This window comes from Monodelphis domestica, chromosome 1 (genome assembly GCF_027887165.1).
Source record: "Monodelphis domestica isolate mMonDom1 chromosome 1, mMonDom1.pri, whole genome shotgun sequence".
In the NCBI taxonomy this organism is placed as follows: domain Eukaryota; kingdom Metazoa; phylum Chordata; class Mammalia; order Didelphimorphia; family Didelphidae; genus Monodelphis; species Monodelphis domestica.
Genome location: NC_077227.1, coordinates 516148497 through 516171450, shown reverse-complemented (window position 1 = coordinate 516171450; position 22954 = coordinate 516148497). Strand labels below are relative to the sequence as shown.

At 41.0% G+C, this 22954-nt stretch overlaps 1 protein-coding gene across 6 annotated transcripts in view; it reads right to left on the bottom strand.

Annotated features, from left to right (window-relative positions):
- Nucleotides 1-21362, bottom strand: part of DPYSL5 (dihydropyrimidinase like 5) — a 133994-nt gene extending 112632 nt beyond the window's left edge. Inside the window, exon 1 of one of the 6 annotated variants that reach the window (XM_007475963.3) lies at nucleotides 20814-21362. The gene's annotated coding sequence lies outside the window, so the exon portion shown is untranslated. Of the gene's footprint in view, nucleotides 1-20544; nucleotides 20740-20813 lie in introns of those variants that run through there. The other 5 variants (XM_007475966.3, XM_007475965.3, XM_056813152.1 and 2 more) reach the window with 5 other exon arrangements.
- Between the last annotated feature and the right edge of the window lie 1592 nt (nucleotides 21363-22954).

Below are 22954 nucleotides of genomic sequence, written 5' to 3'. Positions count from 1 at the left end.
TGTATAACTCTAGTTATTAGAAAGTTTTTCTTTTATTTTTAAAAAACCCCTTACCTTCTGCCTTAGAATTAATACTGAGTACTGAGATTGCAAGGCAGAAGAGAGCAGCAAGGGCTAGGCAATGGGGGTTATATGATTTACCTGGGGTCAAGTAACTAAGAAGTGTCTGAAGCCATATTTGAATCCAGGACCTCCCATCTCCAGACTTAGCTCTCTTGTCCACTGAGTCACCTAGATGCTCTAGTAAGTTTTTCCTTACATCCATTATAATTTGTCTTTTCACAATATCCATCCCATTCCTAGTTTGTCCTCTGGGGCTAAGCAGAAGAAGAAAGAGTTGAAGTTATCATTCAATAAACATTTATTAAGTGTCTACTACCAGAATTCTTCCAACTAAACTTTCACCATTCCATGCTCTGTCATGGCTGCCCTTCTCTGAACAATCTCCAGGTTATCAATATCCCTCTTATGGTGTGGCACCCAGAACTGACAAAATACTCCAGATATAATCTAACCTGGGCAGAGCTCACAGAAGCTCTTAACTCTCTAGTTCTGGATACACACAACCTAAATGTTTATATTTTGAACACCCCCATGGTATCTGTGTGAAGTTGATTGTTTTGGAACCAAACCCTAAGACTTACAATATCCAATAAAAATCAATTTGGCCCAATACGCTAGTCTGTTGAGGTCTTTTGTGATCTTGATTTTACTCTCTACAATGTTGGCCTCCTCTTCTAACATTGTGTCAGTTGCAGATTTGAGAATTATGCCCTCCATACTTTTGTGCAATTCATCAATAAATATCTTAATCAAAGCAAGACAAAGCAAAAACCTTGGGCCATTGCACTAGAGATGTGATTTCAAGGACAGTGAGTCATCAATAACTATTTTTTGGACTCAGTCATTAAACCATTTCCAGCTTTAATACAGGTCTCTGAGAGATGTTGGGGAAGGACAAAAAAAAACATTCATTGAAAAAATAAATTAAAGTTAAAAATTTTTTAAACATAATTTATCTTCCCCCTTCCAGGATATACTCAATTCCCCTACAACAAGATAGTTCTCACTAATGACCTACTCATCCAGTAGGGGAATTATCTCAATGAAAGGTGAGAATCTTTATGTGAAATTTCATTATATTTCACAAGTCATTTTTTGTATCTTCACCTCACCTTCCTTCTCTCCTCTTTATTTCCTCTCATTAGGGAATAAGTACTTCTCCTAGTAAAGCCTAGGCTCTGCACTTTTGCTCTTGGTCCCATCCTATCACATTCTCCATTATTCTTTTTGATTGATATAGTAGGTCTTCAGGGGAGGGTCACCATGATAGTTAAGGGACTATAAGATCCAATTGGAAGTATTCAGTCACACAGAGACTTAGGAAGACATGGTAGTTGACAGAAGAGAGATCCTATGATCATAGATTTTGGAGCTGGAAAGGCCTTTTTAGAGGCCATCTAAGCCAATCTTTTTATTTTACATGTGAGGAAATTAAGGCTCAGATGTTAAATTACTTTCTTAAAGTCTAAAAGGTAATGGATTCAATCCCAGGTCTTCTGACTATGAACTGAATGATTTTTTTCCACAGTCTTCCCCGATTAATTAAGCTTTTTTCTGCTTAGCCTTAGAAGGCAAGACTAGAAGCAATAGATGGAAGCCTATGTTAGATTTTGCCCAGATATAAGGACAACCCTCCTAACAATTAGAGCAAGCTGAAAATAGAATGTTCTGTCTCTGGAGGAAGCTGGTACACCATCAACAGCTCTTCAAAGAGGCTGGACTGACTACTTGTCAGGGTTATTGCAGAGAGGAGATTTTGATTTTAGGTTTAGGTTTGATTATATGTTTTTTAAGTTTTTTTAAAAAGGAAAGAGGAAAGATAGGCAGGAATCGGATTGTAAAGAGGTTTTAGCATCCAAAAGCAGAGTGTATTGTATTCTAAAGGGAGTCAGTGGAGCTGGCTAAACAAAGAAGTGGCCCTTCTATAGCAACTGGTCTACCTTATAAGCTTCAGATCACACCTAAGGATGACCTCAAAAATAAGGAAAGGTTTCTTCCCCATCTGTTTATCACCTAGTGTAGCCTCCTCTGGTATTTTGCACATTGAAGCCATTAATGAATATTTGGAGAATTGAATTGGCTACAATAACCCGAGTTGTTTTCTTTGTCTTTCTGACCAAGTAGCTAACAAAGGTTGATGTCAGACAGATATAGGGCAGAAGGAGGACGTGAGGAGCTAAGAACATCAGCCATCATCACTGCTCACATTTCTATCAGATTTTAAGGTTTGCAAATCACTTTTCCCCTGATGAGCCTGTAAAAGAGGTAGGGCCAGTAATATTTGTATCTGGACCTGAACAGGCGCAAAGGTCTGAAAAACAGATTGTGTTGGAAAGGACCAGGTAGGTCATCTAATGCAGCCCTCTCATTGTGTAGATGAGAATAAGGAGACTTATAGAGGTTAAGTGACTTGATCAAGGTCACACAGGTAATAAATGAGAGAATCAAGATTTGAACCAAGGTCCTTTGACTCCAAATTCAGTATGCTTTCCACTGTATTTTAAAGCTAAAGAGGAAGCAAAGTTACCATAATGCATAATTCAGGGTTGTAAGGATGATATTAGAAAATAAGTATTGCTTTGTTAGTTTAGGGATAAGTAGAGTGCTGGCTTGAGAAAGAACTGGAGTTTGAAGCAGAGCTGAGAGAACATGTTGATTTCAGATGTTGACAGTTATGACCATTTTCTGTGTCAATTACTCTCTCTGGCAGTTAGGAGTTACTCTCTGGCAGTTGGCAGAGACACATTCTGAGAGACTCTCTCTCAGGGCTGGAGGAGGTAACAACATCTTTGCCTCTCTCTCTCTCTCTGTCTGAGGAAAAGACCTAAAAGAGCTCAGTGTTTTTCTTTCCCAACTTGGAAATTTGAATATCTATTGTGTGTGTGTGTTTTTTTTAAACCCTTACCTTCCGTCTTGGAGTCAATACTGTGTATTGGCTCCAAGGCAGAAGAGTGGTAAGGGCTAGGCAATGGGAGTTAAGTGACTTGCCCAGGAAGTGTCTGAGGCCACATTTGAACCTAGGACCTACCATCTCTAGGCCTGACTCTCAATCCACTGAGCCACCCAGCTGCCCCCTTATTGTGGTTTTTATAAATTGTTTAACTCTGAGAAGACCAAAGAAAAACTTGGTCTTTGGTTAGGACTCTACTTGATTCTTGTTGAAACTCAACCAGCTAGCCTTTGCTATTTTATAATTTGAAGGCAAAGTTAAGAATTATAAAGATAATAGTGGTAGTTTTTATTTAGATAGTATAAATTTGGATTAGTCAGATCAGGGAGGATTAGTGTAGCCTATGAAACACATTTCGGACTAGATGAGAAAACCTTTGGGGTCTCTTTCAACTCTAACTCTTTGATCCTATAGACCCTGTTCTCTCTATAAAGGATATAAGTCTTATAGTGACAACCTAGAAAAAAATATAAGGACCATATTGAGGGGTTCAGGAAGAAACCCTGGAGCTAGGGCTGTAGTTCAGAAACTAAAGATGGGCCAGACAGACATATGAGCTAAGATGATCATGTACTTCTTACTTTCCTAAGTATTTGTAGCAAATCCCTTAGTCCATCTTCCTCCCTGGTTTTCCTCCCTGCCAAACTCATTCAAACTCCTTTCTTCTTTGGCTCTTCAGAAAAATCAGTCAAAAACAGACTCTCTCTACAGGAGCCTTTTCAAAGCTGCTATATGGAGCCATGGACAATGCTCTTAGAGGAGATCAGCTAATCCTGGCCCTATCGAAGCAAAAACCCAGAGGAGAGAATGTGGAAGGAAGGACAAAGGATGATTCTCACTTCCACACACCCAGTGCCCACAGGTGCCAGCTCTCAGTCACAGAGAAGATCAAACAGTGATTAATAGAGGGGAGATGGGCAAAAGAAAATCTGAACTAAGTCCTAGAGGAAATGTCATCACATTTATATTTATTAGCCTAGAAATAGTCTTGGAAAGGAAGTGATTAAAAAAGTCATCATGCTTTTGACCAGATGAGTCAAACACTGGCAGAGATTCATTACTGACTTTCTGCTTATGGAGTTGGAAGGGTAATATTAGATAGCCCAGTCAGTTGTTCTCATTTTCCCAAGATTCACACATTAAAAAAAAATCTGGACAAAAACAACTATTAGTGAAAGAAAGGAAAACAAGGTCTACAAACTCAGAAAAGACTAGTATTATTCCATTCTTTTAGCTCAAGGATTTTTTTCTTCAGTTAGTACACATTCAGTCTTTTTCATCTGGCTCTCTGACTATACATACATTATTAAATCTCTTTCATTTCTGAGTGTGTGCATTTAGGAATATAAACTAAACAGTGGCAAAGAATGTCAACATTCCCAAGCAGTCATCATCATTCCAGAGTGACAAATGGGACTACCAGTAGCATCTGATGACAAATCCCTACATTGATCACAACTTTTGACCCTATCTTTTACCATGCCTGGAGATAAATTGAACTAACTATAAGATGTAAAGCAAATAGCTTTGGAATCCTATATTCCACCATGTCTGGGGAGTTGCTTGAATTGACAATACAGAGACAAAACAAATAGAGGTCAACCTTAGGCAAATGCTTTCTGATTGCTCTAAAGATGGATCACTGCGGTTTATATATTCCCCTTTAATCCTGCCTTCTAGAAAGTCCTTTTGATAACTATTAACTTGGCACTTCTTAATTGACTAGAAAGTTTCTAGGGTTCAAATAATAACTCAGCCTTAGGATCACCTGTGCCCCTTTGGGTAAGTTGCTTAACCTTCTTCATCCTCAGTTTCCTCATCTGTAAAATAAGGGGTTTGGATTAGAAGATGTCCAAGGTTCCTTATAACTCTGGATGTATGATCCTGTTCTCTTGACCGTCACAGAGCATGATGCATCTGGTCCTTTCATGATGGTGTATGATAATAATTCCTTCTAGACAGTCAAGCATTGAACTTTTGCAAAGTACTTTCCTAGGTACTAGGTGTTCTGATCAAATAGCAACCAAAGAGAAGTCACACTCATTGCTCTCAAGAAACCAGAGGTCCAGTAGGAGAAAACTAAATCATACATAGAAGAAATATTAAGACAACAGTTACAAAGCAGTGCCTGAGGAATAGTACACCCTTAATAAATGCTAATTTGCTGACTACAGAATGACATATCCTTTTTTGGGGAGGTCCACACCTGCAATTTCATGAGGATGGGAACTCAAGCTGAAGACATTCCCTCCACTGATCATTCAATCAACAAGCATTCGTTAGTGCCAGGCATTAGAGATACAAAGACAAAATTGAAACAATTCCTGGCTTCACTGAATTTATATTTCATCTAGAGAGACAACATGTGTGCACAAGTATATTAGAAAATGAAAAATAAACACAAGAGGGCAGTTAGCTAGCACAATGCACCAAGCCTGGAGTTGGGAGGTCCTGCATTCAAATCTTGTCTTAGATACTTCTTAGCTATATAATCCTGGGCAAGTCACTTAACCCCAAGTGTCTGGTCCTTTCTACTCTTCTGCCTTAGAAGGGTTATCCATACTAAAACAGAAGGTAAAGGTTTTAAAAATAATAAACAAGGCAATTTTTTTGAGGGGGAGTACTAGGTCCAGTTGGTGTAAGAGGTAAGTGGTAGAATTTAAACTAATCCTGAATGAAACCAGCAATTCTAAGAGGGAAGGTAAAGGAAAGAAGCTGGAAGGAACATTTTGAGTGAAGTATGGCTGCTGGGTAAGGTTAAGGTTAGGGTACGAGTTAAGAGTTCAGGGTTAGAAAGGGAATTGGTTTGGTTACTAGGTGGCACCACAGTGCACAGAACATTGGACCTGGAATCAGGAAGACTTGAGCCTAGTTTAGATCTCAGATACTTTTCAGCTGTGTGACCTTGGGTAAGTCACTGAACCTTTGTTTGCCTCAGTTCCCTCATCTCTAAAATAGGGATAATACTAGTGCTTACCTCTCAGGACTGTTGTGGGGATCAAGTGAGATAATAAGTACAGATGGCTGGTACATAAGTGCCATATAAATGTTAGCTATTACTGTTGTTACTACTGCTGTTATCAGGGTAGCATGCATCATGTTTTTCAGAAAACAAAAAATATTCTTTCTTTGAACTATATTGCAATATGGACCAAATTCAATTCAATTAAACAAAAAATGATTAAGCATCTACAGTGTGCCAGGCAATAAGTTAGGCTGTGTACATTGGGATATCAAGGGAAAAAAAATTTAACTATCTATCCTCAAAGAACTTACATTTTACTGTAAGAGGAAGCATCTAAACCAGGAGCTTATGATCTCCTTCCAACACCTTTGGAACCTCAAATGGCTGACAACCTACAGCACCAGACTAAATGAACATTGGTTAGTTTTGTCTCTGCTATCTTCTGAACAGTTATAGTGGTGGCAACAAACTCGAAATTTTAAAAGAGAAGTCCTTTTGAAAAGATGCATTTGTAGGGGGCAGCTGAGTGGCTTAGTGGATTGAAAGCCAAGCCTAGAGACAGGAAGTTCTGGGTTCAAATCTGACCTCAGAAGGTCATTTAACCTCATTTGCCGAGTCCTTACCACTCTTCTGTCTTGGAACTGATATTTAGTAGATTCTAAGATGGAAGGAAAGAGTTTTTATACAAAAGGAAAGAAAAGAGGATTTCTATAGGAACCGAAGAACCTCCAGCAACTGACGCAGAGTGAAATGGGCAGAACCAATGGGCAGTACACTGAAAGTGAAACACTGTGGAACAATCCAATGTAAAGGGCTTCACTAATACAAGACAACCCTGAGGGACTTTTGAGAAAGAATGCTCTGGAGAGAAAGAACTGTGGGAGGAGAAACACAGATGAAAAGCAAATGACCAATCAATCATTTGTTTATATAGGATATATGATTTTAGTTTTAAAAGATTGCTCTATTGCAAAGATGAATAGTATAGAAATAGGTATAAGTGATAATATCTGTATCATTGGATCCAGCATTGGGGAGAAAAATAAAATAAAATATGTAAACATGGAAAAATACTTTTAAAATAAAATTAAAAATCAAAATAAATTTTTAAAAGGCAAAGATGAATTTGCCCCAAACTCATGATCACATGGCTAGATCATCCAGATCTTAATATCTCATCACTTTTTTCTTTAATTATATAAGTTTTTTTGAGATCAAATATCAAGGATTTTTTGTAGTTTTAGAAACATGTAAAAAACATGTACATACTATATTATTGTAATTACAAAAATAAAGTAGTATTTTAAGACTCGCAACTTTTTTAGTCCACTTTGAAACCTTTTCCCATTAAAAAAGTACAATATCTATTGCAATTTTGGAGTTGTGCAAGAGAGCATTTGGACCTCTGATTTGTTGCGTGTGAACTTCGGAGGTTAGGGTTAGGTAATTCTTTCCACCACTTTTAATCTAGCTATACTATAACTTTTACTCTTCTATATAATTTGTAGTCTGATGTAGAGTTGCTTAGAACATTGAGAGTTTAGTGACTTATTCATGGTCACATAGCTTGTATATTAGAGGCAAATTTGAACCCCAAACACTTGAACTCCAAGACCAGTTTTCCATTGACTCCCCCCATATTGCCTCTCATATCTTGTAACCACAACTCCAAGATAAAGAAATTTGATTCTGTTATTCCCAACTGGCACTTTTTAAAACTGGAAAATGTGTAAACCAAAGAATGCAAGTATGGCTCCAAATTGTCATTTAGGCTATTGAAAGGAAATATAAGGGGCAGCTGGATAACTCAGTGGATTGAGAGTCAGGCCTAGAGAGGGGAGGTCCTGGGCTCAAATCTGGCCTCAGAAGGTCATTTAACCCCCATTGCCTATTCCTTACTGTTATTCTGCCTTGGAACCAATGCACAGTAGTGATTCCAAGACAGAAGGTAAGGGTTTAGGAAAGAAAATAGAAGAAGAAGAAAGGAAATCTAAAATATCTTGCAGAATGAAAAACACTTGCCAGCCTTTCCCAAAGCTACCAGGTGGCTGCTAGAATGATCTTTAGCCTCATGTACCAGGAGTCACAATGCCTCAGATGCCCTTTCTCTCAAAAGATGGTCAGAAAAAATATCAGCAAGAGACAGAAGGTGAAAGAATTTCAGGCGACCAGTCGGATGCTTTGTTAACTGATGCCAAACAACTAACTTGCCCATTTTTTTTTCACTGAACCAATAGATAAGCTATTGTAGGATTGAAGAGAAACAGCTTAAATGAACACTTTTTTGCTAACACATTAAATGGGTTGAAAGCAATCTCTGATCAATCCCTATAGGCAAGTATAGCACAACCTTCAGGGATTTGGAAAATAGGCACATAACAACCCATGTCACATACTTTTACATCCATGTTCTTCACAGCCTTTTAGACCTACGTGTCAAATATAGGGAAGGAATTTGAATCAATCTGCAGACACTGTAAAGAGACGCTGAAATAAGAGACGAAAGGAACTGGATGGAAAAAGTCAAGCTTCCAAAGGGACGGAAAGCTGAAGGAAGGCGCTCGGATCAAGGATGGAGCAAGAAGGGAGGAGGCCTGGGCACCCACAGTGTGCCTTCACCATGCAGAGAGACAAAGAGAAGGCCTGTAGCAGACAATGGAAGGCAGTCCAGAGTCAAGGTTTAAAAGGCTGGAGCAAGCCCCGAGAGGGTCTGAAGTTAGACAAAGAGGCTGTTTGGAAATGGAAACTGAGGTGAACACAAAGATAGTGGGATTGTTTCTCGGCACACAGAGAATGTTTATGAAACAAGCATTCATGGGAAGTCAAGGCAGTGACAGTCGCAGGAAACTCTCTGGTGAAAAAAGGGGGAGATGGAAGAAAAAAGCAGTCACAAGGCTGGATTGAGCATGCAGAAATTCTCATCCCTGCCCTCCCCCAACTGCATTTGGTCTTTCAGAAAACCAAAGTCAGGCTAAAGGGGTTTCATTTTTAAAAAAGAAACCAAAGGTCTGAGCAGTGGGAAGATTCTACAATAAGAATTTTTAACATTCCCAAATTAGTCATTCAACAAGTATTTACTAAGTGGCTACTATGGGCAAAGTTACTATACTAGAAGCTGGGGAGGGAGGGGAGAGAATAAATGAGGGTTTTCCATATTATAGTTTAATTTTAATTTTTAAATTTAATTTTAATATATATAATAATTTCAAATTGAATGTTAATATATATATATAATAATATGAAATAAAAATAATATAATAATAATGACCAAGGTGCATCAAATTTGGTAATAGTAGAGCATTTTAATTTTGCCCAGCACTTTAACTCATTTGAGTTTATCACAACCCTGTGAAGAAGGTTACTACTATTATCCTCATTTTACATTTGAGGAAATTGCAGCTGAGAAAGGTTAAGTGACTTACCCAGGGTCACATAGTTAACGCATGTCTGAGGCAGAATTTGAATTCTGCTCATCTTCTGATGCCAAGGTCAGTATTTTATCCAGTCAGTATGTCACCTAACTGCCTGAAAACACTTTCTAAAACCTCGAATGTATGTGTGAGACCTATAAGGCACATTAATTTCCCAGTTTCTTAATATTATTAGATACCATATTACTTAACTGAAGAAATTCTACAATTTTTGACTAACAAAATACAAATACTCTTTTTTTTCTGCATAAAACTGGGGAAGAACCTTCTTAGAACTAACATTTAACAGAGGTAGCATGACATGGTGGAGAGTGAGCCAGTCTCAATGTCTGGAAGACCTGGGTTCAAGTCCCATCTCTGGTAATAACTGACTACACAACCCTGGGCAAGTCACAACTTCTCAGAATCCTAGACGATGCTCTAAGAATACAAATTGGGGGTCGGGGAGAGGGCAGCGAGGTAGCACAGTGGTTAGACTGCCATGCCTGGAGTTGGGAGGACCTGGGCTCAACAATGTCCTTAGACTTCTTTCTAATTGGGTGATCCTGGACTTAACCTCAATTGCATAGTCTTTGCTATTCTAAGATGGAAGGTACTGCAGAAAGGCGAGCTGTTACCATCATGGGGCATCTGGTTGGTGCAGCGGGTCGAGTGCTGCGCCTGGAGTGAGGAAGACTCCCCTTTCTGAGTTCAAATTTGGCCTCAGACACTTCCTAGTGTGTGACCCTTGGCTAGTCACACAACCCCATTTGCCTCACTTTCCCCATATGTACAATGAGCTGGAGAAAGAAATGGCAAACTGCTCCAGTATCTCTGCCAACAGAACTCCAAACAGGACCATGGAGGGTCAGACATGATTCAACTACAACACTGCCATCCATCATTATTATTGCTTCTGCTTTCACCAAGGTTTCCTCACTGCCCCAACCAGTTCTAATCAGGCTTAAATGAGGAATGGGGAACTTATTTTTATAATTTTTATAATTTTGTGCACATATGTTTGAGCCTGGGAAGAAATATGCGTATATTTGAAGAGATTTGATATGGGATGTTTGGAGGGATTGAGATGACATGCAAAACTAAGTACTGTGAGATAGGGGATTATGAAACATTTTGTAGCCAAATCAATTTTTTAAAAATTGCCAAAGGGCAGCTGGGTGGCTCAGTGGATTAAGAGTCAGACAGAGAGCTGGGAGATACTATGTTCAAATCTAACCTCAGAACTTCCTAGCTGGGTGACCCTAGGCAAGTCACTTAACCCCCATTGCCTAGCCCTTTCCATTCTTCTGCCTGGGAACCAATACACAGTATTGATTCGAAGATGGAAGGTAAGGGTTTAAAATAAATAAAAAAGAAAGAAACGTCTCTCTTCACAAGAAATTTATTTTCTGGAACAAAGCATCTTGATTTATATTTGTTGTGTTTATTAATAATAATTATAGACATTTTCCTTATTTAAAAAATCAAGATTTTATTTTTTTTTTTGAGGCAGAGTTTAAGTGACTTGCCCAGAGTCATACAGCTAGGAAGTATCTGAGGCTAGATTTGAACCCAGGCTGATGAATCTTCCTGATAGTCCAAGCCCAGCGCTCTATCCACTGTGCCTTCTAGCTGCCCAACCAGCTCTTTTTTTCAAATTTGGAAAAATTCCAAACACAGGTTTCGATGGAACTCTACACTATTGTCTTATCCCTACTAAATTACACACTTAAATTATTCTGCTATTACAGTCTCTTACAGATACCCAGCTACTAAATCTCAAAAGACAAAAGGAATCTGGGTGTTTCCGAGTATACACCAAAGACAAAAATATGGACAGATTCAATTAGCAGAATTCAAAAGCAGAAATATTTACTTTCTATGTCTTGAAAAGGCATTGATTTTCCTGCCCTAGGATGCATTTTTAACTGTGTCCTTAATTTAAAAAGAGAAAAAAAAGGGGGGAATCTGCTTCTATATTATTTCCCATTGGCTGATCCTAGATCTAGAGCTGAAAGTAGCATCAGAAGTCATCTAGTTGAACATTCTTCTCTTTACAGATGAAGAAAATGAGGTTTTATGAGACTAAGTGAACTGTTTAAAGTCACCCAAGTTTTAAATATCAGGCAAGATTAGAACCTAGAACCTCTGACTTCGGGACTAGTCAACGGTCTTTCCACTTAAAGATAATCCCAAAAGGATATTCACCACTAGAAATATCTTCTTTAAATTCTGGTGTATCCTTATTTGTGAAAATACTGACTATAATTGAGTTCTCTCCAAAGCTTCAGGTGTGAAGTTGAAAACAACAACAAAAACATCATTATAGGGGAAAAAAGAAGTCCCATTTTACTGAGAATTAGAAGAAAAGAGGAGATGTTCTTATACTACTCTTTCCAGTCCATCAATTTCTTTGGTGTCTGTATTTCCAGTTATAGGAACTTTCCACAGAAGCATCAACATTACTCCCCAGTAATTTAGAGAGTGGCTGGGGACACTGAGAGATTAAGAGATTTGCCAGCAGCCACACACAAGCAGAATGGATCAGAGGAAGAACTTGAATGATCCCAGATTTTCAAAGAATTCAAGACCAGATCTCTAATCTGCTAAATCAGTTTGTCTCTTCCCCAAACTATTAGGTATGTTTAATTCTCAATGGTTAATATTAGGTAGTATTAGAGAATCACAGATTATAGGCTCACAGAATCACAGATCTAGACCTAGAAAAAATGAAGAGGCCACCTAACCAATCTTCTCATTTTACATATGAGAAAAATTGAGGCCTAGGGAAGGTAAGTGATTTGTCCATAGAGGTGGGATTTGAAGCCAAGTCTTCTTTCTGTTTCCAGAACCATGTTCTTTCCCTTGAGTTCATAATGCTTCATAAACCAAGGCATTAAGGGTGACACATTTCAAAATTTTAATTTTGGATAATATTTTTTTAACTCTTATCTTCTGGTTTAATATCAAGTCTAAGACAATTTTAAGTGGCAAGGGCGATGCAATTGGAATTAAGTGACTAGTCCAGGGTCAATGCAGCTAGGAAGTGTTTGAGACCACATTTAAACTCAGGTCCTCCAGACTCCAGGCCTGGTTGGGTAATAATTTTAACCTCTGACACTCAAGCCATTTATCAGAACAATATAAGATAGCAAAATGGCTGATTATATTTCATTTTATTGTCTTTCTCCTTTCCAAATCTGGTTGGGAAAAGGAGAAATGATCAAAAAGTGGTTTGTCTCTTCCCCAAATTTATTAGGTATATTTATTCCCCAACACATATTTTATAATATATTATGTAATAATAACAAATAATATATATTCCTGGAAATATTAGGTATATTTTATTCTCGATGATTAATTTTAGGCAGTACCAGAAGAATCAGAAAAGAGGATGCAAAAAGTGCCCTGGATAATCAATTCACTATAGGATATGAAAAAAAAAATCTTGAAATTGACAACTATTTTACCATTAGAGGGAAAAAAAGCCTGTCAGACCCCTAAATGGAGAAAATGACTAGGATGAAGCAAGTTAAAAGCAGATTTTAAAAGGAGTGTTTTCTTAAAGTTAGCAAATATGCATTACTGCATTTTAATATTATGCAAATCAAGCTTGTTTTCCTTGGCTTTGGCAGGCAGAACCAGGAAAAAGGGGAGGAAATTGCAGAGAAGCAGTCATAGGAGCTTCCTAACCATTGGAGCTGCCAGGTGCTGGGTCTTGTGCCTCAGGAGGTTACTTAAGAATCCTTGGTAGGTGGAGTGTGACTACAAAGGATGTGTCAAAGAGGTTGGTATGCTACAGGTGCAAAACACTTTGGGGGAATACCTGAACAAGCAAGGCATGGACTCTATACTGAATTTCCCTGGAAAATGCATTGAGGTAAACCGTCACTAGCCTTAGCTGGCTCTTTGAAAGTTTTTGCTGAAGGGCTGTTGGGAAGGACCAGGTAATCTCTGGAGTCAAGAAAGCATTTTCAGAAACTGGTGACAGTTGATGGTGATGGTGTCTTTTTAATATCTTATTTTCCTAGATGTGTGACCATGGGCAAGTCACTTAACCCCCATTGCTTAGCCCTTACTTTGGCCTTAATTAATACATAATATTGATTATAAGACAAAAGGGAACAGTTTTTTTAAAAAAAACCTTGTTTCCAAATCTAGAATTTCCCTTGTTTCCTTTCTAGGTCTGTTTCTTGGTCAGGATGCTTACAACTGGCCAGTCCAAAGAACCCAGGAGAACCCTAAGTCTAGAGGGCCCACATGTGGGACTAAGTCTACTCCATGAGGAGCTTCCTGGCCATCATAGCTGTTGGATACCAGGCCACTGAGGCAATGGAGTTCCTTGAGATCATTGCCTGGCCATGATGTTTTATGGAGAGTTGATTACTGCTCAAGCAAAGGCTGGGATGGAAGACAGACCTCAGAAATCCCTTTCACTTGAAATTCTAGGATTCTATGAATCCATGCTTTATAAAACCTTACTCCCTACCTCTACTTATATTTTCTCCTCTTTATCTCAAGTTATTAATATACTAAGCTAAAAAAATAAGTAGGTTTACAACTCAGAACCCTCAACACACATTTTGCTGCTGCAGGGTTTCTAAAGGTTCAATTTTTATTTTTGCTTCTTCTCAAACATTTTAAATTCCATTTTTTGAACTATCAAAATTTCATCTTTCTCTTCCCACCTCCAGTCCCCTTTCCTACTTCTATCCTCCCTTCCCACCCCCTAGCAAAAGAAAAGAAAAACAAAACCTTTCTAAAAACCTTCAGGCAAAACCAAATTCCCTTATCAGCTGAGGGCAAAATGTGTCTTATTCTGCATATTAGTCCATCATCTCTCAATATTTACATATGCAATTTAATGGATGGAGGAATTCCTACTCTGGCTCCCCACCAATCAGATCCTTTGATCAGATCAATCAACAAGCACTTATTCTGCATCTACACTGTGCCAGACATCAATACTGGAGCCACAGGGCCAAGAATGAAACAGGCTCTACCCTTCAGGAGCTTACATTCCAAATAGGCTGCAGTCCTCTGTCTAAAGAGGCTATTTCACAAACAAGGCATGAACTGAGTCAACGAATGGGTCAGGCACCAGCACCACATTTGCAAGGCCGGCCAGGTGCTGTCTCAGTCTCCAGGAAGACCTGAAAGACGTAGCTCCACAATAGTCAAGTAAGCTATTTAATTGTTGAATTTTACTGTTCTGGTCCTTGGCTTGGTTGGCATCTGGTTTTGAAGCCCAACTTCTAGAAAATGGCAGACCGAAGTCCAGAGTTTGCATAAGAATCCCGGCTTGAAGACTCTCATAGTACCATAAGTACCATAAGCCCCACTTACAATATCACCTGATTAAATATCCTATCAATATTATATGAACTTCTCAACATAGCCCAAATGGCTTCTGTTATAACAATTGCTACTGGCTATGTAGCACTTTAAAATGTGCAAAGCACTTTACAGACATATCCTCTCATTTCTAATAGAAGGTACATACACACCTGGAGGGCAGGAATGCCTCTCTCTAAAGAAATGCTGGAAAGGCTAGCTCTAGGAACACCCCCACCCCCAAGAGAAAACCCACATACTCAAGACACATTTTAAAGTTTAACCAGTATCATTAACATTACTCCATTACTTTCTTAGGTCTAGACAATCAGCAAAACAACAGATCAATTTTGGTGGCATTTGTATACATTTGTAGCATTTCTGACAAATTTCTGAGATGTAAATGCTCATACTAAAAATGTAACAAATCAGGCTCTTGAATGTAGCACCTGGTATATAGTTTTATTCCAATAGCCCATCCTCTGCATCAGTGATTTGGAGAACTCTCTTCACCAACACAAATTGCAACTTCTCTATGACCTAGAAACTAAATTCAAGGGAGTTGCCTGAATTGAGGTTATATGATTGTCTTGCTTAGGGTCACACAGCTTGTTAAGTGACCAAGAAGGAGCAGAGTCTAGGTCTTTCTGAGGACTTTCAGAGGCCATATTGAGTACCCTCACCATAATATCTTGCTATCTCTCCATATGAATACATAAAGCAGCATAAATTTAGAGCTAGAGGGGACCTTGGAAATGAATTCAACTCACCCCATTTTACAGATAAAGAAACTAAAAACCAGAGCAACGAAATGATTTGTCCAAAGTCACCCAGATACTTAGAGGCAAAAGTGAAATTTGAACCCAGGTACCAACTCCAGCTCCATTGTTCTTTCTAATCTACCATGATGCCTTTCCAATCAATTCAATAATTACAAACAATACAAACTATCTTCTTGGCTTCCTACTAAATGCTTTTAAAATGTGGGACTTGGGCTTTTTACTTTTGATATCAGAAATCTAAACAAGAATTAAACTGAAACTCAGCAAAGGGGAGAATTTGCCAAAACTATGCCAATAGCTGCAGAAGGTTCTGTCCAAGTCTCTGGTAAATTGTGACATAGCAGTATTGTCTGTGTATATGCAGGAGATGCTAAAAATGCCTCCTGAAGCACCCGTGGGACATAACTGCTCTGCTTTGTACGTATAACTTTATTCCTCACTTTTTGGATTATAAACACCCAGGGTTGGGTGGATGTGCAGCTGACCTAAGTAGCCACAACATTTATGTATGGTAGAGGTTGCCTGGGAAAGAATGACTGTTCTCTACATTCTGCCAATCAATATGTCAGTGTGGTCTGGAGAAGACCATCTCACCTCCCTTACTACCATTAACATTGCCACCAAACCCACTGAGGCAATCCCATTATTATTTCAAGTCAAACATTATGAAACTCAGTTATTTTAACAGGGAATCTGAGAATACCTCAAAGAATTAAACCTATTTTTGAATCAGTTGGCATACCTAATCCTTTTAGTGCTTGAGGTCACTTGCTCAAGTGACAAAGCCAGTGTCTGTGGTTGGCTGCAACCCATTTCTTTTTTTGGGGGGGGTATTCATTCCCTCATATACATCTCCTAAGCTATTTTCACTCTCCTTCCTTTTCTGACATCCCCATTTTGTCTCAAGTACAAAGTTTGTGGATATGTTCATGCTTATACAATACAATAAGTGCTATACAAATAATATGTCTATCTTTAAAAAAATTGCCACCACAGAGAGAAGAATCAGAGAATCTCATCATGGGAAGAGATCTAGACATCATCTAGTCTAACCTGTATCTGAATCAGAAGCCTGACTATATATCATCCCTGGCAAGTGGCTTGAAGATCTCTAATGGTGGAAAGAGAACCTACCAGTTCCTGAGGTTGTTCATACCTCTGATTGTTAGGAAGTTTTCCCTTACACCTCTTTGAAACTTCTATCTATCACTCCTAGTTCTGGGGTCAAGAAAACCAAGTCAAAGCTCTTCTCCCACATGACAGCTCTTCAGATACTTGGAGGCAACTACTCTGCTTTGAACACCCTCTCCTGCCCCCTCCTGCAGGCTCCCAACTCCTGCTCCTCCAACCTCTTCTCCACTCAACTCTCAAGGGGCATCAGGCTTGAGAATCACAGGGATACTTAGAAAGCAGAATTAATGGAAGAATTAAATTCTGGGAAAATCCATAAAAAGTCATATAGATTGCAAAAATGAGTTCTATTCTAAACAACTCATTATGACATTCATCTGTGTGATAGTCCAAAAACTGATTTATCTATAAGATAAAGAAAATTCAATGACAAGAATTTGTATTTGTTTCTATTATTGGGACTCCCATAATTTTCCCTCACCAACTTCCACTCCACAGTTTGTTGTGTATTTAAAAATGCTACTCCAATGCTCCCTCCTTGTATATTTATATCTGGTTACAAATCTTAAATGATTACTATTCATAATCCATCCTATAAAACAAAACTCTGAATTTGGGAGATTAAAAGTCACATGGGGCAGCTAGGTGGCTCAGTGGATTGAGGGTCAGGCCAAGAGACAGGAGGTCCTAAATTCAAATCTGACCTCAAATACTTCCTTGCTGGGCAAATCATGTTATTACTCATTGCCTGGCCCTTACTGCTGTTCTGCCCTGGATTGGGCTCATCCCAATTTGGGTTATGTGGCCACAAATATGTGGCCAATCTCACTCCCCAGCCTCAAGCTTTGAAACAAAGCTCCACCTGGCTCAGATTTTACTCTTACCTTTCTCTTTTTTTTCCCTTAAATCCTACCTACTTAAAAAAAATCATTCATACCCACAAACTCAAAAAATATATTGCTGCTTTTTCAGATAACACACCTGACCAGTGAATGTCTTTTCTGCTCAAAAGCTACCTAAGGCAAGCAGTTAAGATCTCCAGCATCTATTTGGTTCTTTAATATAATGTGGCAACCTAATGAAAATCTTAGGAAATTCATACTCAAAAGAAGATCACTGAGACATCTTCTTTCAAAATGCAGGGAAAAGAACAAAGGCCAGAAAAAAGCACAAACAACAGGACAGCATTAAAAGCTACAGGTTGTACTTAATATATACTTTTTTTGTCTAAAGGGAGCTGTGCATAATAGAGATTGGCAGCTTCCCACACAATCCTATTTGTTCTGCTTTATATGGAAATGTCTATTTTATGTTTGTTAAATTCAGAATAAAAAAAATTAAAAGGCAAATTGTACTGAGTGGTGCCACAGGAGAAGGGAGAGGAAAATCTCATTAGTTAATGGAAGGACAAACTTAAAACTAATTAGTGTTTTCTTTTAGAGCCAGGTTAGATCACACTATTTATACTGTCATCTATCCCAGCTCTAGTTCAGCTGTTATTCTCTTAAAGGTAGCTTGTCACCAAACTGCTTTTCATTTCTGTAAAAAAAAAAAAAGCCAATTCCCCCACTCTGCTTGGTACATAGTCGATGCTTAATGAATGCTTGTTTACTGATTTTAAATAAGCATCACATATCTGACTTTGTTATTAGCCAAACATCTTTAAAAAAAAAATTAAAAAAATACTGGATTATCAGGAATATGTGGTGTCCCTGGATTTGAAGTCAAAGGGTATGGGTTCAAAGTCTAGCTTTTGTCACTTACTACTTGTATGACCTTGGGCAAATCACTTACTACCCTCCCTGGGTCTCAGTTTCCTATTTTGTAAAATGAGGAATTTGGAATAAATGGTCTCCAAGGTCCATGACCCTATATGGTACAGCTAAGACAAGAATTTCAATCGCAGTTCAGACAATATCGATGTTCATGCAAAGACGATAGACTGCCAAATTTCCTATTATTTTACGCTTCGATTTCTTTAAAAAAAAAAAGAAAAGAAAGAAAGAAAGAAATCTCCTTTCTTCTACCCAGGGCATTCACATCCTAATTTAGGTCGGTAGACAATACGTGAGATGTGAACCGACAGACTGGGTGTGGTCATTTGGCAACCGACCCGAGGCCCATCCCTTCCCCCCCCCCCCCCCCCCCCCGCTGTGCCACTAAGAAATAAGAATCAGCTCTACTCCTAGGCAGATTTTTACAACAGCCTTGTTCCAAATTTCACCAGCAGCAGCATCCCTGACCATGACGACTTCCTTTTACACACGCACGTGAAACCAGTCGTACCAGACTCCTCGGGAGACAAAGCCCAGTCTTTTAGGCAAAAGCGACCACCAGGATATTTCCCTTTTTTTGCACTAGGATTTAGCACAGAAAAGGCTCCCTAAGAAAACCCACGCGGCTAGGACCAGACCGCCTACGTCGACCTGGCCACATTTGTGTTACTAACTCCACAGAGCAAGCAAGCACCGGCCACAGACAGAAGGCACCAGAAGCACTGGAAGCACTAGGGGGTGGGGACAGCGCAAGTAGCCGAGGTCGATAATTCAGGCAAGCTGGGAAGCACCGCATGCAATTCGCCACACCAGACAGGATTCAACAATGTGTCTGAAGGGGGAAAGAAGATCTGGACGACACTGGCAAAACACTGGCAGGGACACTGGCAAAATAAAGCCATAATTTAGCTTGTGCCCTTACTGTTCACTAAACATCTTAAATAAAAATTCCCTTTAACAAGAAGATAGAATCTGAACCCTTTTTTCAGGGCGTGGGGCGTGGGGCGGGTGGGAAGGAGTATTCTTTCCCTAACAATTATCCGAAAGATTTCAGCACTTGTTTTTGCATCTTACAAACTGGAAACAAAAACACTCGTAGGGTCATTCTCGAGCAGGTCTGCTGGAGAGTTCCAGCTTCTCAGACGAAAAGGTGGGTGGGTTGGGGATCGGTTGGGTTATCCCAAATATGTGGCCAATCTCCCTCCCCCAACCTCAAGCTTTGAAACAAAGCTCCAGCTGGCTCAGATTTTACTCTTACCTTTCTCCAGCCCCCAGCATCTCTCCTAAACCCAGCCTAAGGTCACGCCTTGCTCAGAGACCTCTTCCCAACCTCCAAATTTTGCACACCCACACCCCTGATTTTGCACATCAAATCTTTCACCAAACTCCCACTTCAGAGCTCATTTTTCCTTCCCCAGAACCCCATCACACTACTCACCCCACCCAGTCTCCTGCCTCCACCCTCCCTCACTCTCTTGAAATTCAAGCTCCTGCCTCTCGACACCCCCACCACCCCTCCCTTCCACCCCCAGCCACATCAAGTGCCCAGCCCTAACTGCTCCATCCCATCTTGCTCCCCAAAGCTTGCAAGGTGAAGCTTTCGCCTTTTTTTTTCCAGAGCGGGTTGCTCGAAAGGCTTGGAGAAATGGATAATAAATCCAGGCATCTTTCTTGCCCTTAAGAGCTAGCTGTGGCGAGTGTTCTCTTTGTGGCCCCGGGCAGGTGGCGAAGGCATGCGGTGGTGCCGCGCCCTCTCACCGACGCAGCGCAGGGACTGGGTTGAGAAAAAAATAGCAGTCAGTCCATAGTTGAAATCCCGACACTCGGGGCCACAACTAGGTGGAGGGGGGGCGGGGGCAAAGGGGGTGTGGAGGTGGAGAGAGCAAGCAACCAGAGACCTCGCAGTGGCTGGAAGGGTAAGGGACCAGGCTCACGCATATCCCGGCCGAGTCTGCTTAGCCGACAGCAACCCATCTTGAGCATCTCAACACAAATTGACCTCCTTCATCTCATTCCTCACCCCCTTCCCCGATCCCCGGCGCAACAACAGCTCCCCACTGCAACCCATCTCCTGCACCTCCCCTTTTATCCTCAGGAGCCCTGACCAGAGGCCACCCAGACCAGGCCCTCTGACCTCCGGGTTCCCGCCTCTAGTGCGTGTGTTCGAGGATGGTGGTGATGCAGGGGGCTGGTGGGGAGAAATACTCCCTTCTACCCTACCTCCTCCGCCCCCATTAGGAGTCGGGGCTGGGGGGAATTACCTCCCTCCTGGTGCGTTCGGGGATTATTTCCTTCCCATCCCACCCACGCCCTTTTGTAAGGCTTCGCCGAGGTAATAAGGGGGCAGATGACGCTGCTGCTGTCACTCGGGAGAAGCCCATTGCCCACTATGCCATCACCCACTCCGCCTGGCTGCCGCCGCCGCAGGCTCCTCCGTCCTCCTCCGTCCTCCTGTCGATGTGACCTCAGTGCCGCCGCTGGCGGGCTGGGGCCGTAGATGCTCTGAGAGGCGAAGGCGGCTCCTGCTTCTGCTTCTGTAGCTGCTGCAGCGATCCGGTTCCGCGGTGGCCGCGCACTGCGCTCAGTAATCCCCGCACACTAACCTAGAGCCCAGGGATGGGAGCCGGAGCGGGGCGGTGGAGAGGGAGGAGCAGCTGGGGGTTGGGGGGCGAGTAAAGAGAGAAGGAGAACAGGGGAGAGGACACAGGGGGATCGGGCTCAACCAATCACCGAGCGCTTAGCTCCGCCTCTCCTCCCCCTTTGCACCCCTCAGCCTAGGCGCCTAGCCTGGGAGGATAAGTAAGGCTCATGGGGACCATCCCCCTTCCAATCCTATAGCCAGTTATCAAGGCGGGGAGGCTTCGAACTACGACTCCCGTCAGGCTCTGCCACAAAGTCGGGAAAAAGAACAACTGCACTGCCCACGCCCCTCCTTCTCCCCCCACCCCACCCCCCCCCCCGTTCCCTTTTGGTCTCCATGGTGACCGAAGATACTTCACAAAGCCCGGGGCAGGCGGATCTCCCTAGAGAACTAGTGGGAGAGAAGAGGGGCGGGGACCCCAGAAGAGGCCCACCATGACCCTCCCATCCCTTCTCGCGCTTCGGAGCCTGCCCTGAGCCCCTGTGGAAATGGAAACAATGGCACGACCAAACTACAGTCGTGCTGTGTGAATGCCTGAGACCTTAGTGAGGATGGCTACTAGTCTCTGGCTGAATTCAGTCTGGTTCCCGGGCCCTCTCCTTCCCCCTGAAGCGGGAGGTTTTCAAGGTTTTAGTGACAGAATGGAGCGCACACACAACCTGTCTTTACTACTGTACACACAAAGTAGAAATTCCCCTGGTAGGATCCTAAGATCCCTTAATCAGAAAGCGCTTTCTCCTGGGCATAGTTTTAAGTTTGAAAATGGCGCCCCCTGGATTGCTGTCCACTAGAGTGTGTAAAGCTCACTTAACACCACAAAAATAAAGACTTATGTACATTAAACATGTAGGCATTTATTTTTCTTAAACTAGTGTTTAAAAAAAGTCGATGGGGAGAAACGGGGAGGAATCTCAATCACACTTCTGCCTCAGGACTTTTCGTGTTTCGTGGTACCTGTTACTGGGGTATCAAGCTTCTATTTGTTATCTGTATGTTGCTGAATGGCTTCTCGTTGCATTAAAGCACAATTTTCAGAATCTAGAGCTTTCTAAAAATACAAATGTTATCGATAGCTTTTACTTGTATATCGTCTTCCTTTCTAAAAGGATCCTTGCCCAGAGAGTTATTCTTCCTAACAAAGAATGAAAAAAAAAAAGAAAGAAGAAGCGCGGGCTGGGGATAAGAAGAGGGGGAGAAGTCCCACACCCAAAGTCTCCCGAAAAAGAGAATGCAAAGGAAGAGAGGTGTTTCTTTCCTCTTCCTTTTGGGTCAAGCTGGGTCATGATAATCGCACTCTTTCAGGTTCCTTTTTTAAACCCAGATCGTGGTGAAGAAGTTTTCTATTCTTTTTTTCTAGGATCTCTAATGTTACAGCCATTGTATGACCTGTATGACCGCTCTCTATAGTCAGGTTGCCTACCCAATCACTTCCAAATTCTAAACTCTTTAAGGAAGAAAATAACCTTAAGCTACAGAAATATAAAAGTAAATTTCTGAGGAATACCTCCCCTTCTCTTCCCCCTCCCCCCAATTCCGTGGACCTCTGGGAAAAGCGCAAGGGATGCAAATGAGATTCCCTACCTTAAAACCAAACTTCCCCAGGTGGATCCTCAGGGCAATGCTGTAACACTAGAATATCTTAGTTAGGAGAAGAATGCCTTCGGGGATATTTTCCAAGCAAAGTTGCCATTCAATACTCCAGACGAGAGACAGCCTCCTGAGAGACCCCTCCCTCCTACTGCAAAAACCACATGGATAAACTGTATTAACTAGAAGCTGCAGAAGAGGGCTGCAAATAAAGCTAGGCAAAAAGAACCCTAGGTCTCCCTACTTCTAATCCTTAAAGCAACCCCTTCTTGGGTCAGTACCTGACTAATGCTGGGCTTCTTTAGTGGAGGTAACA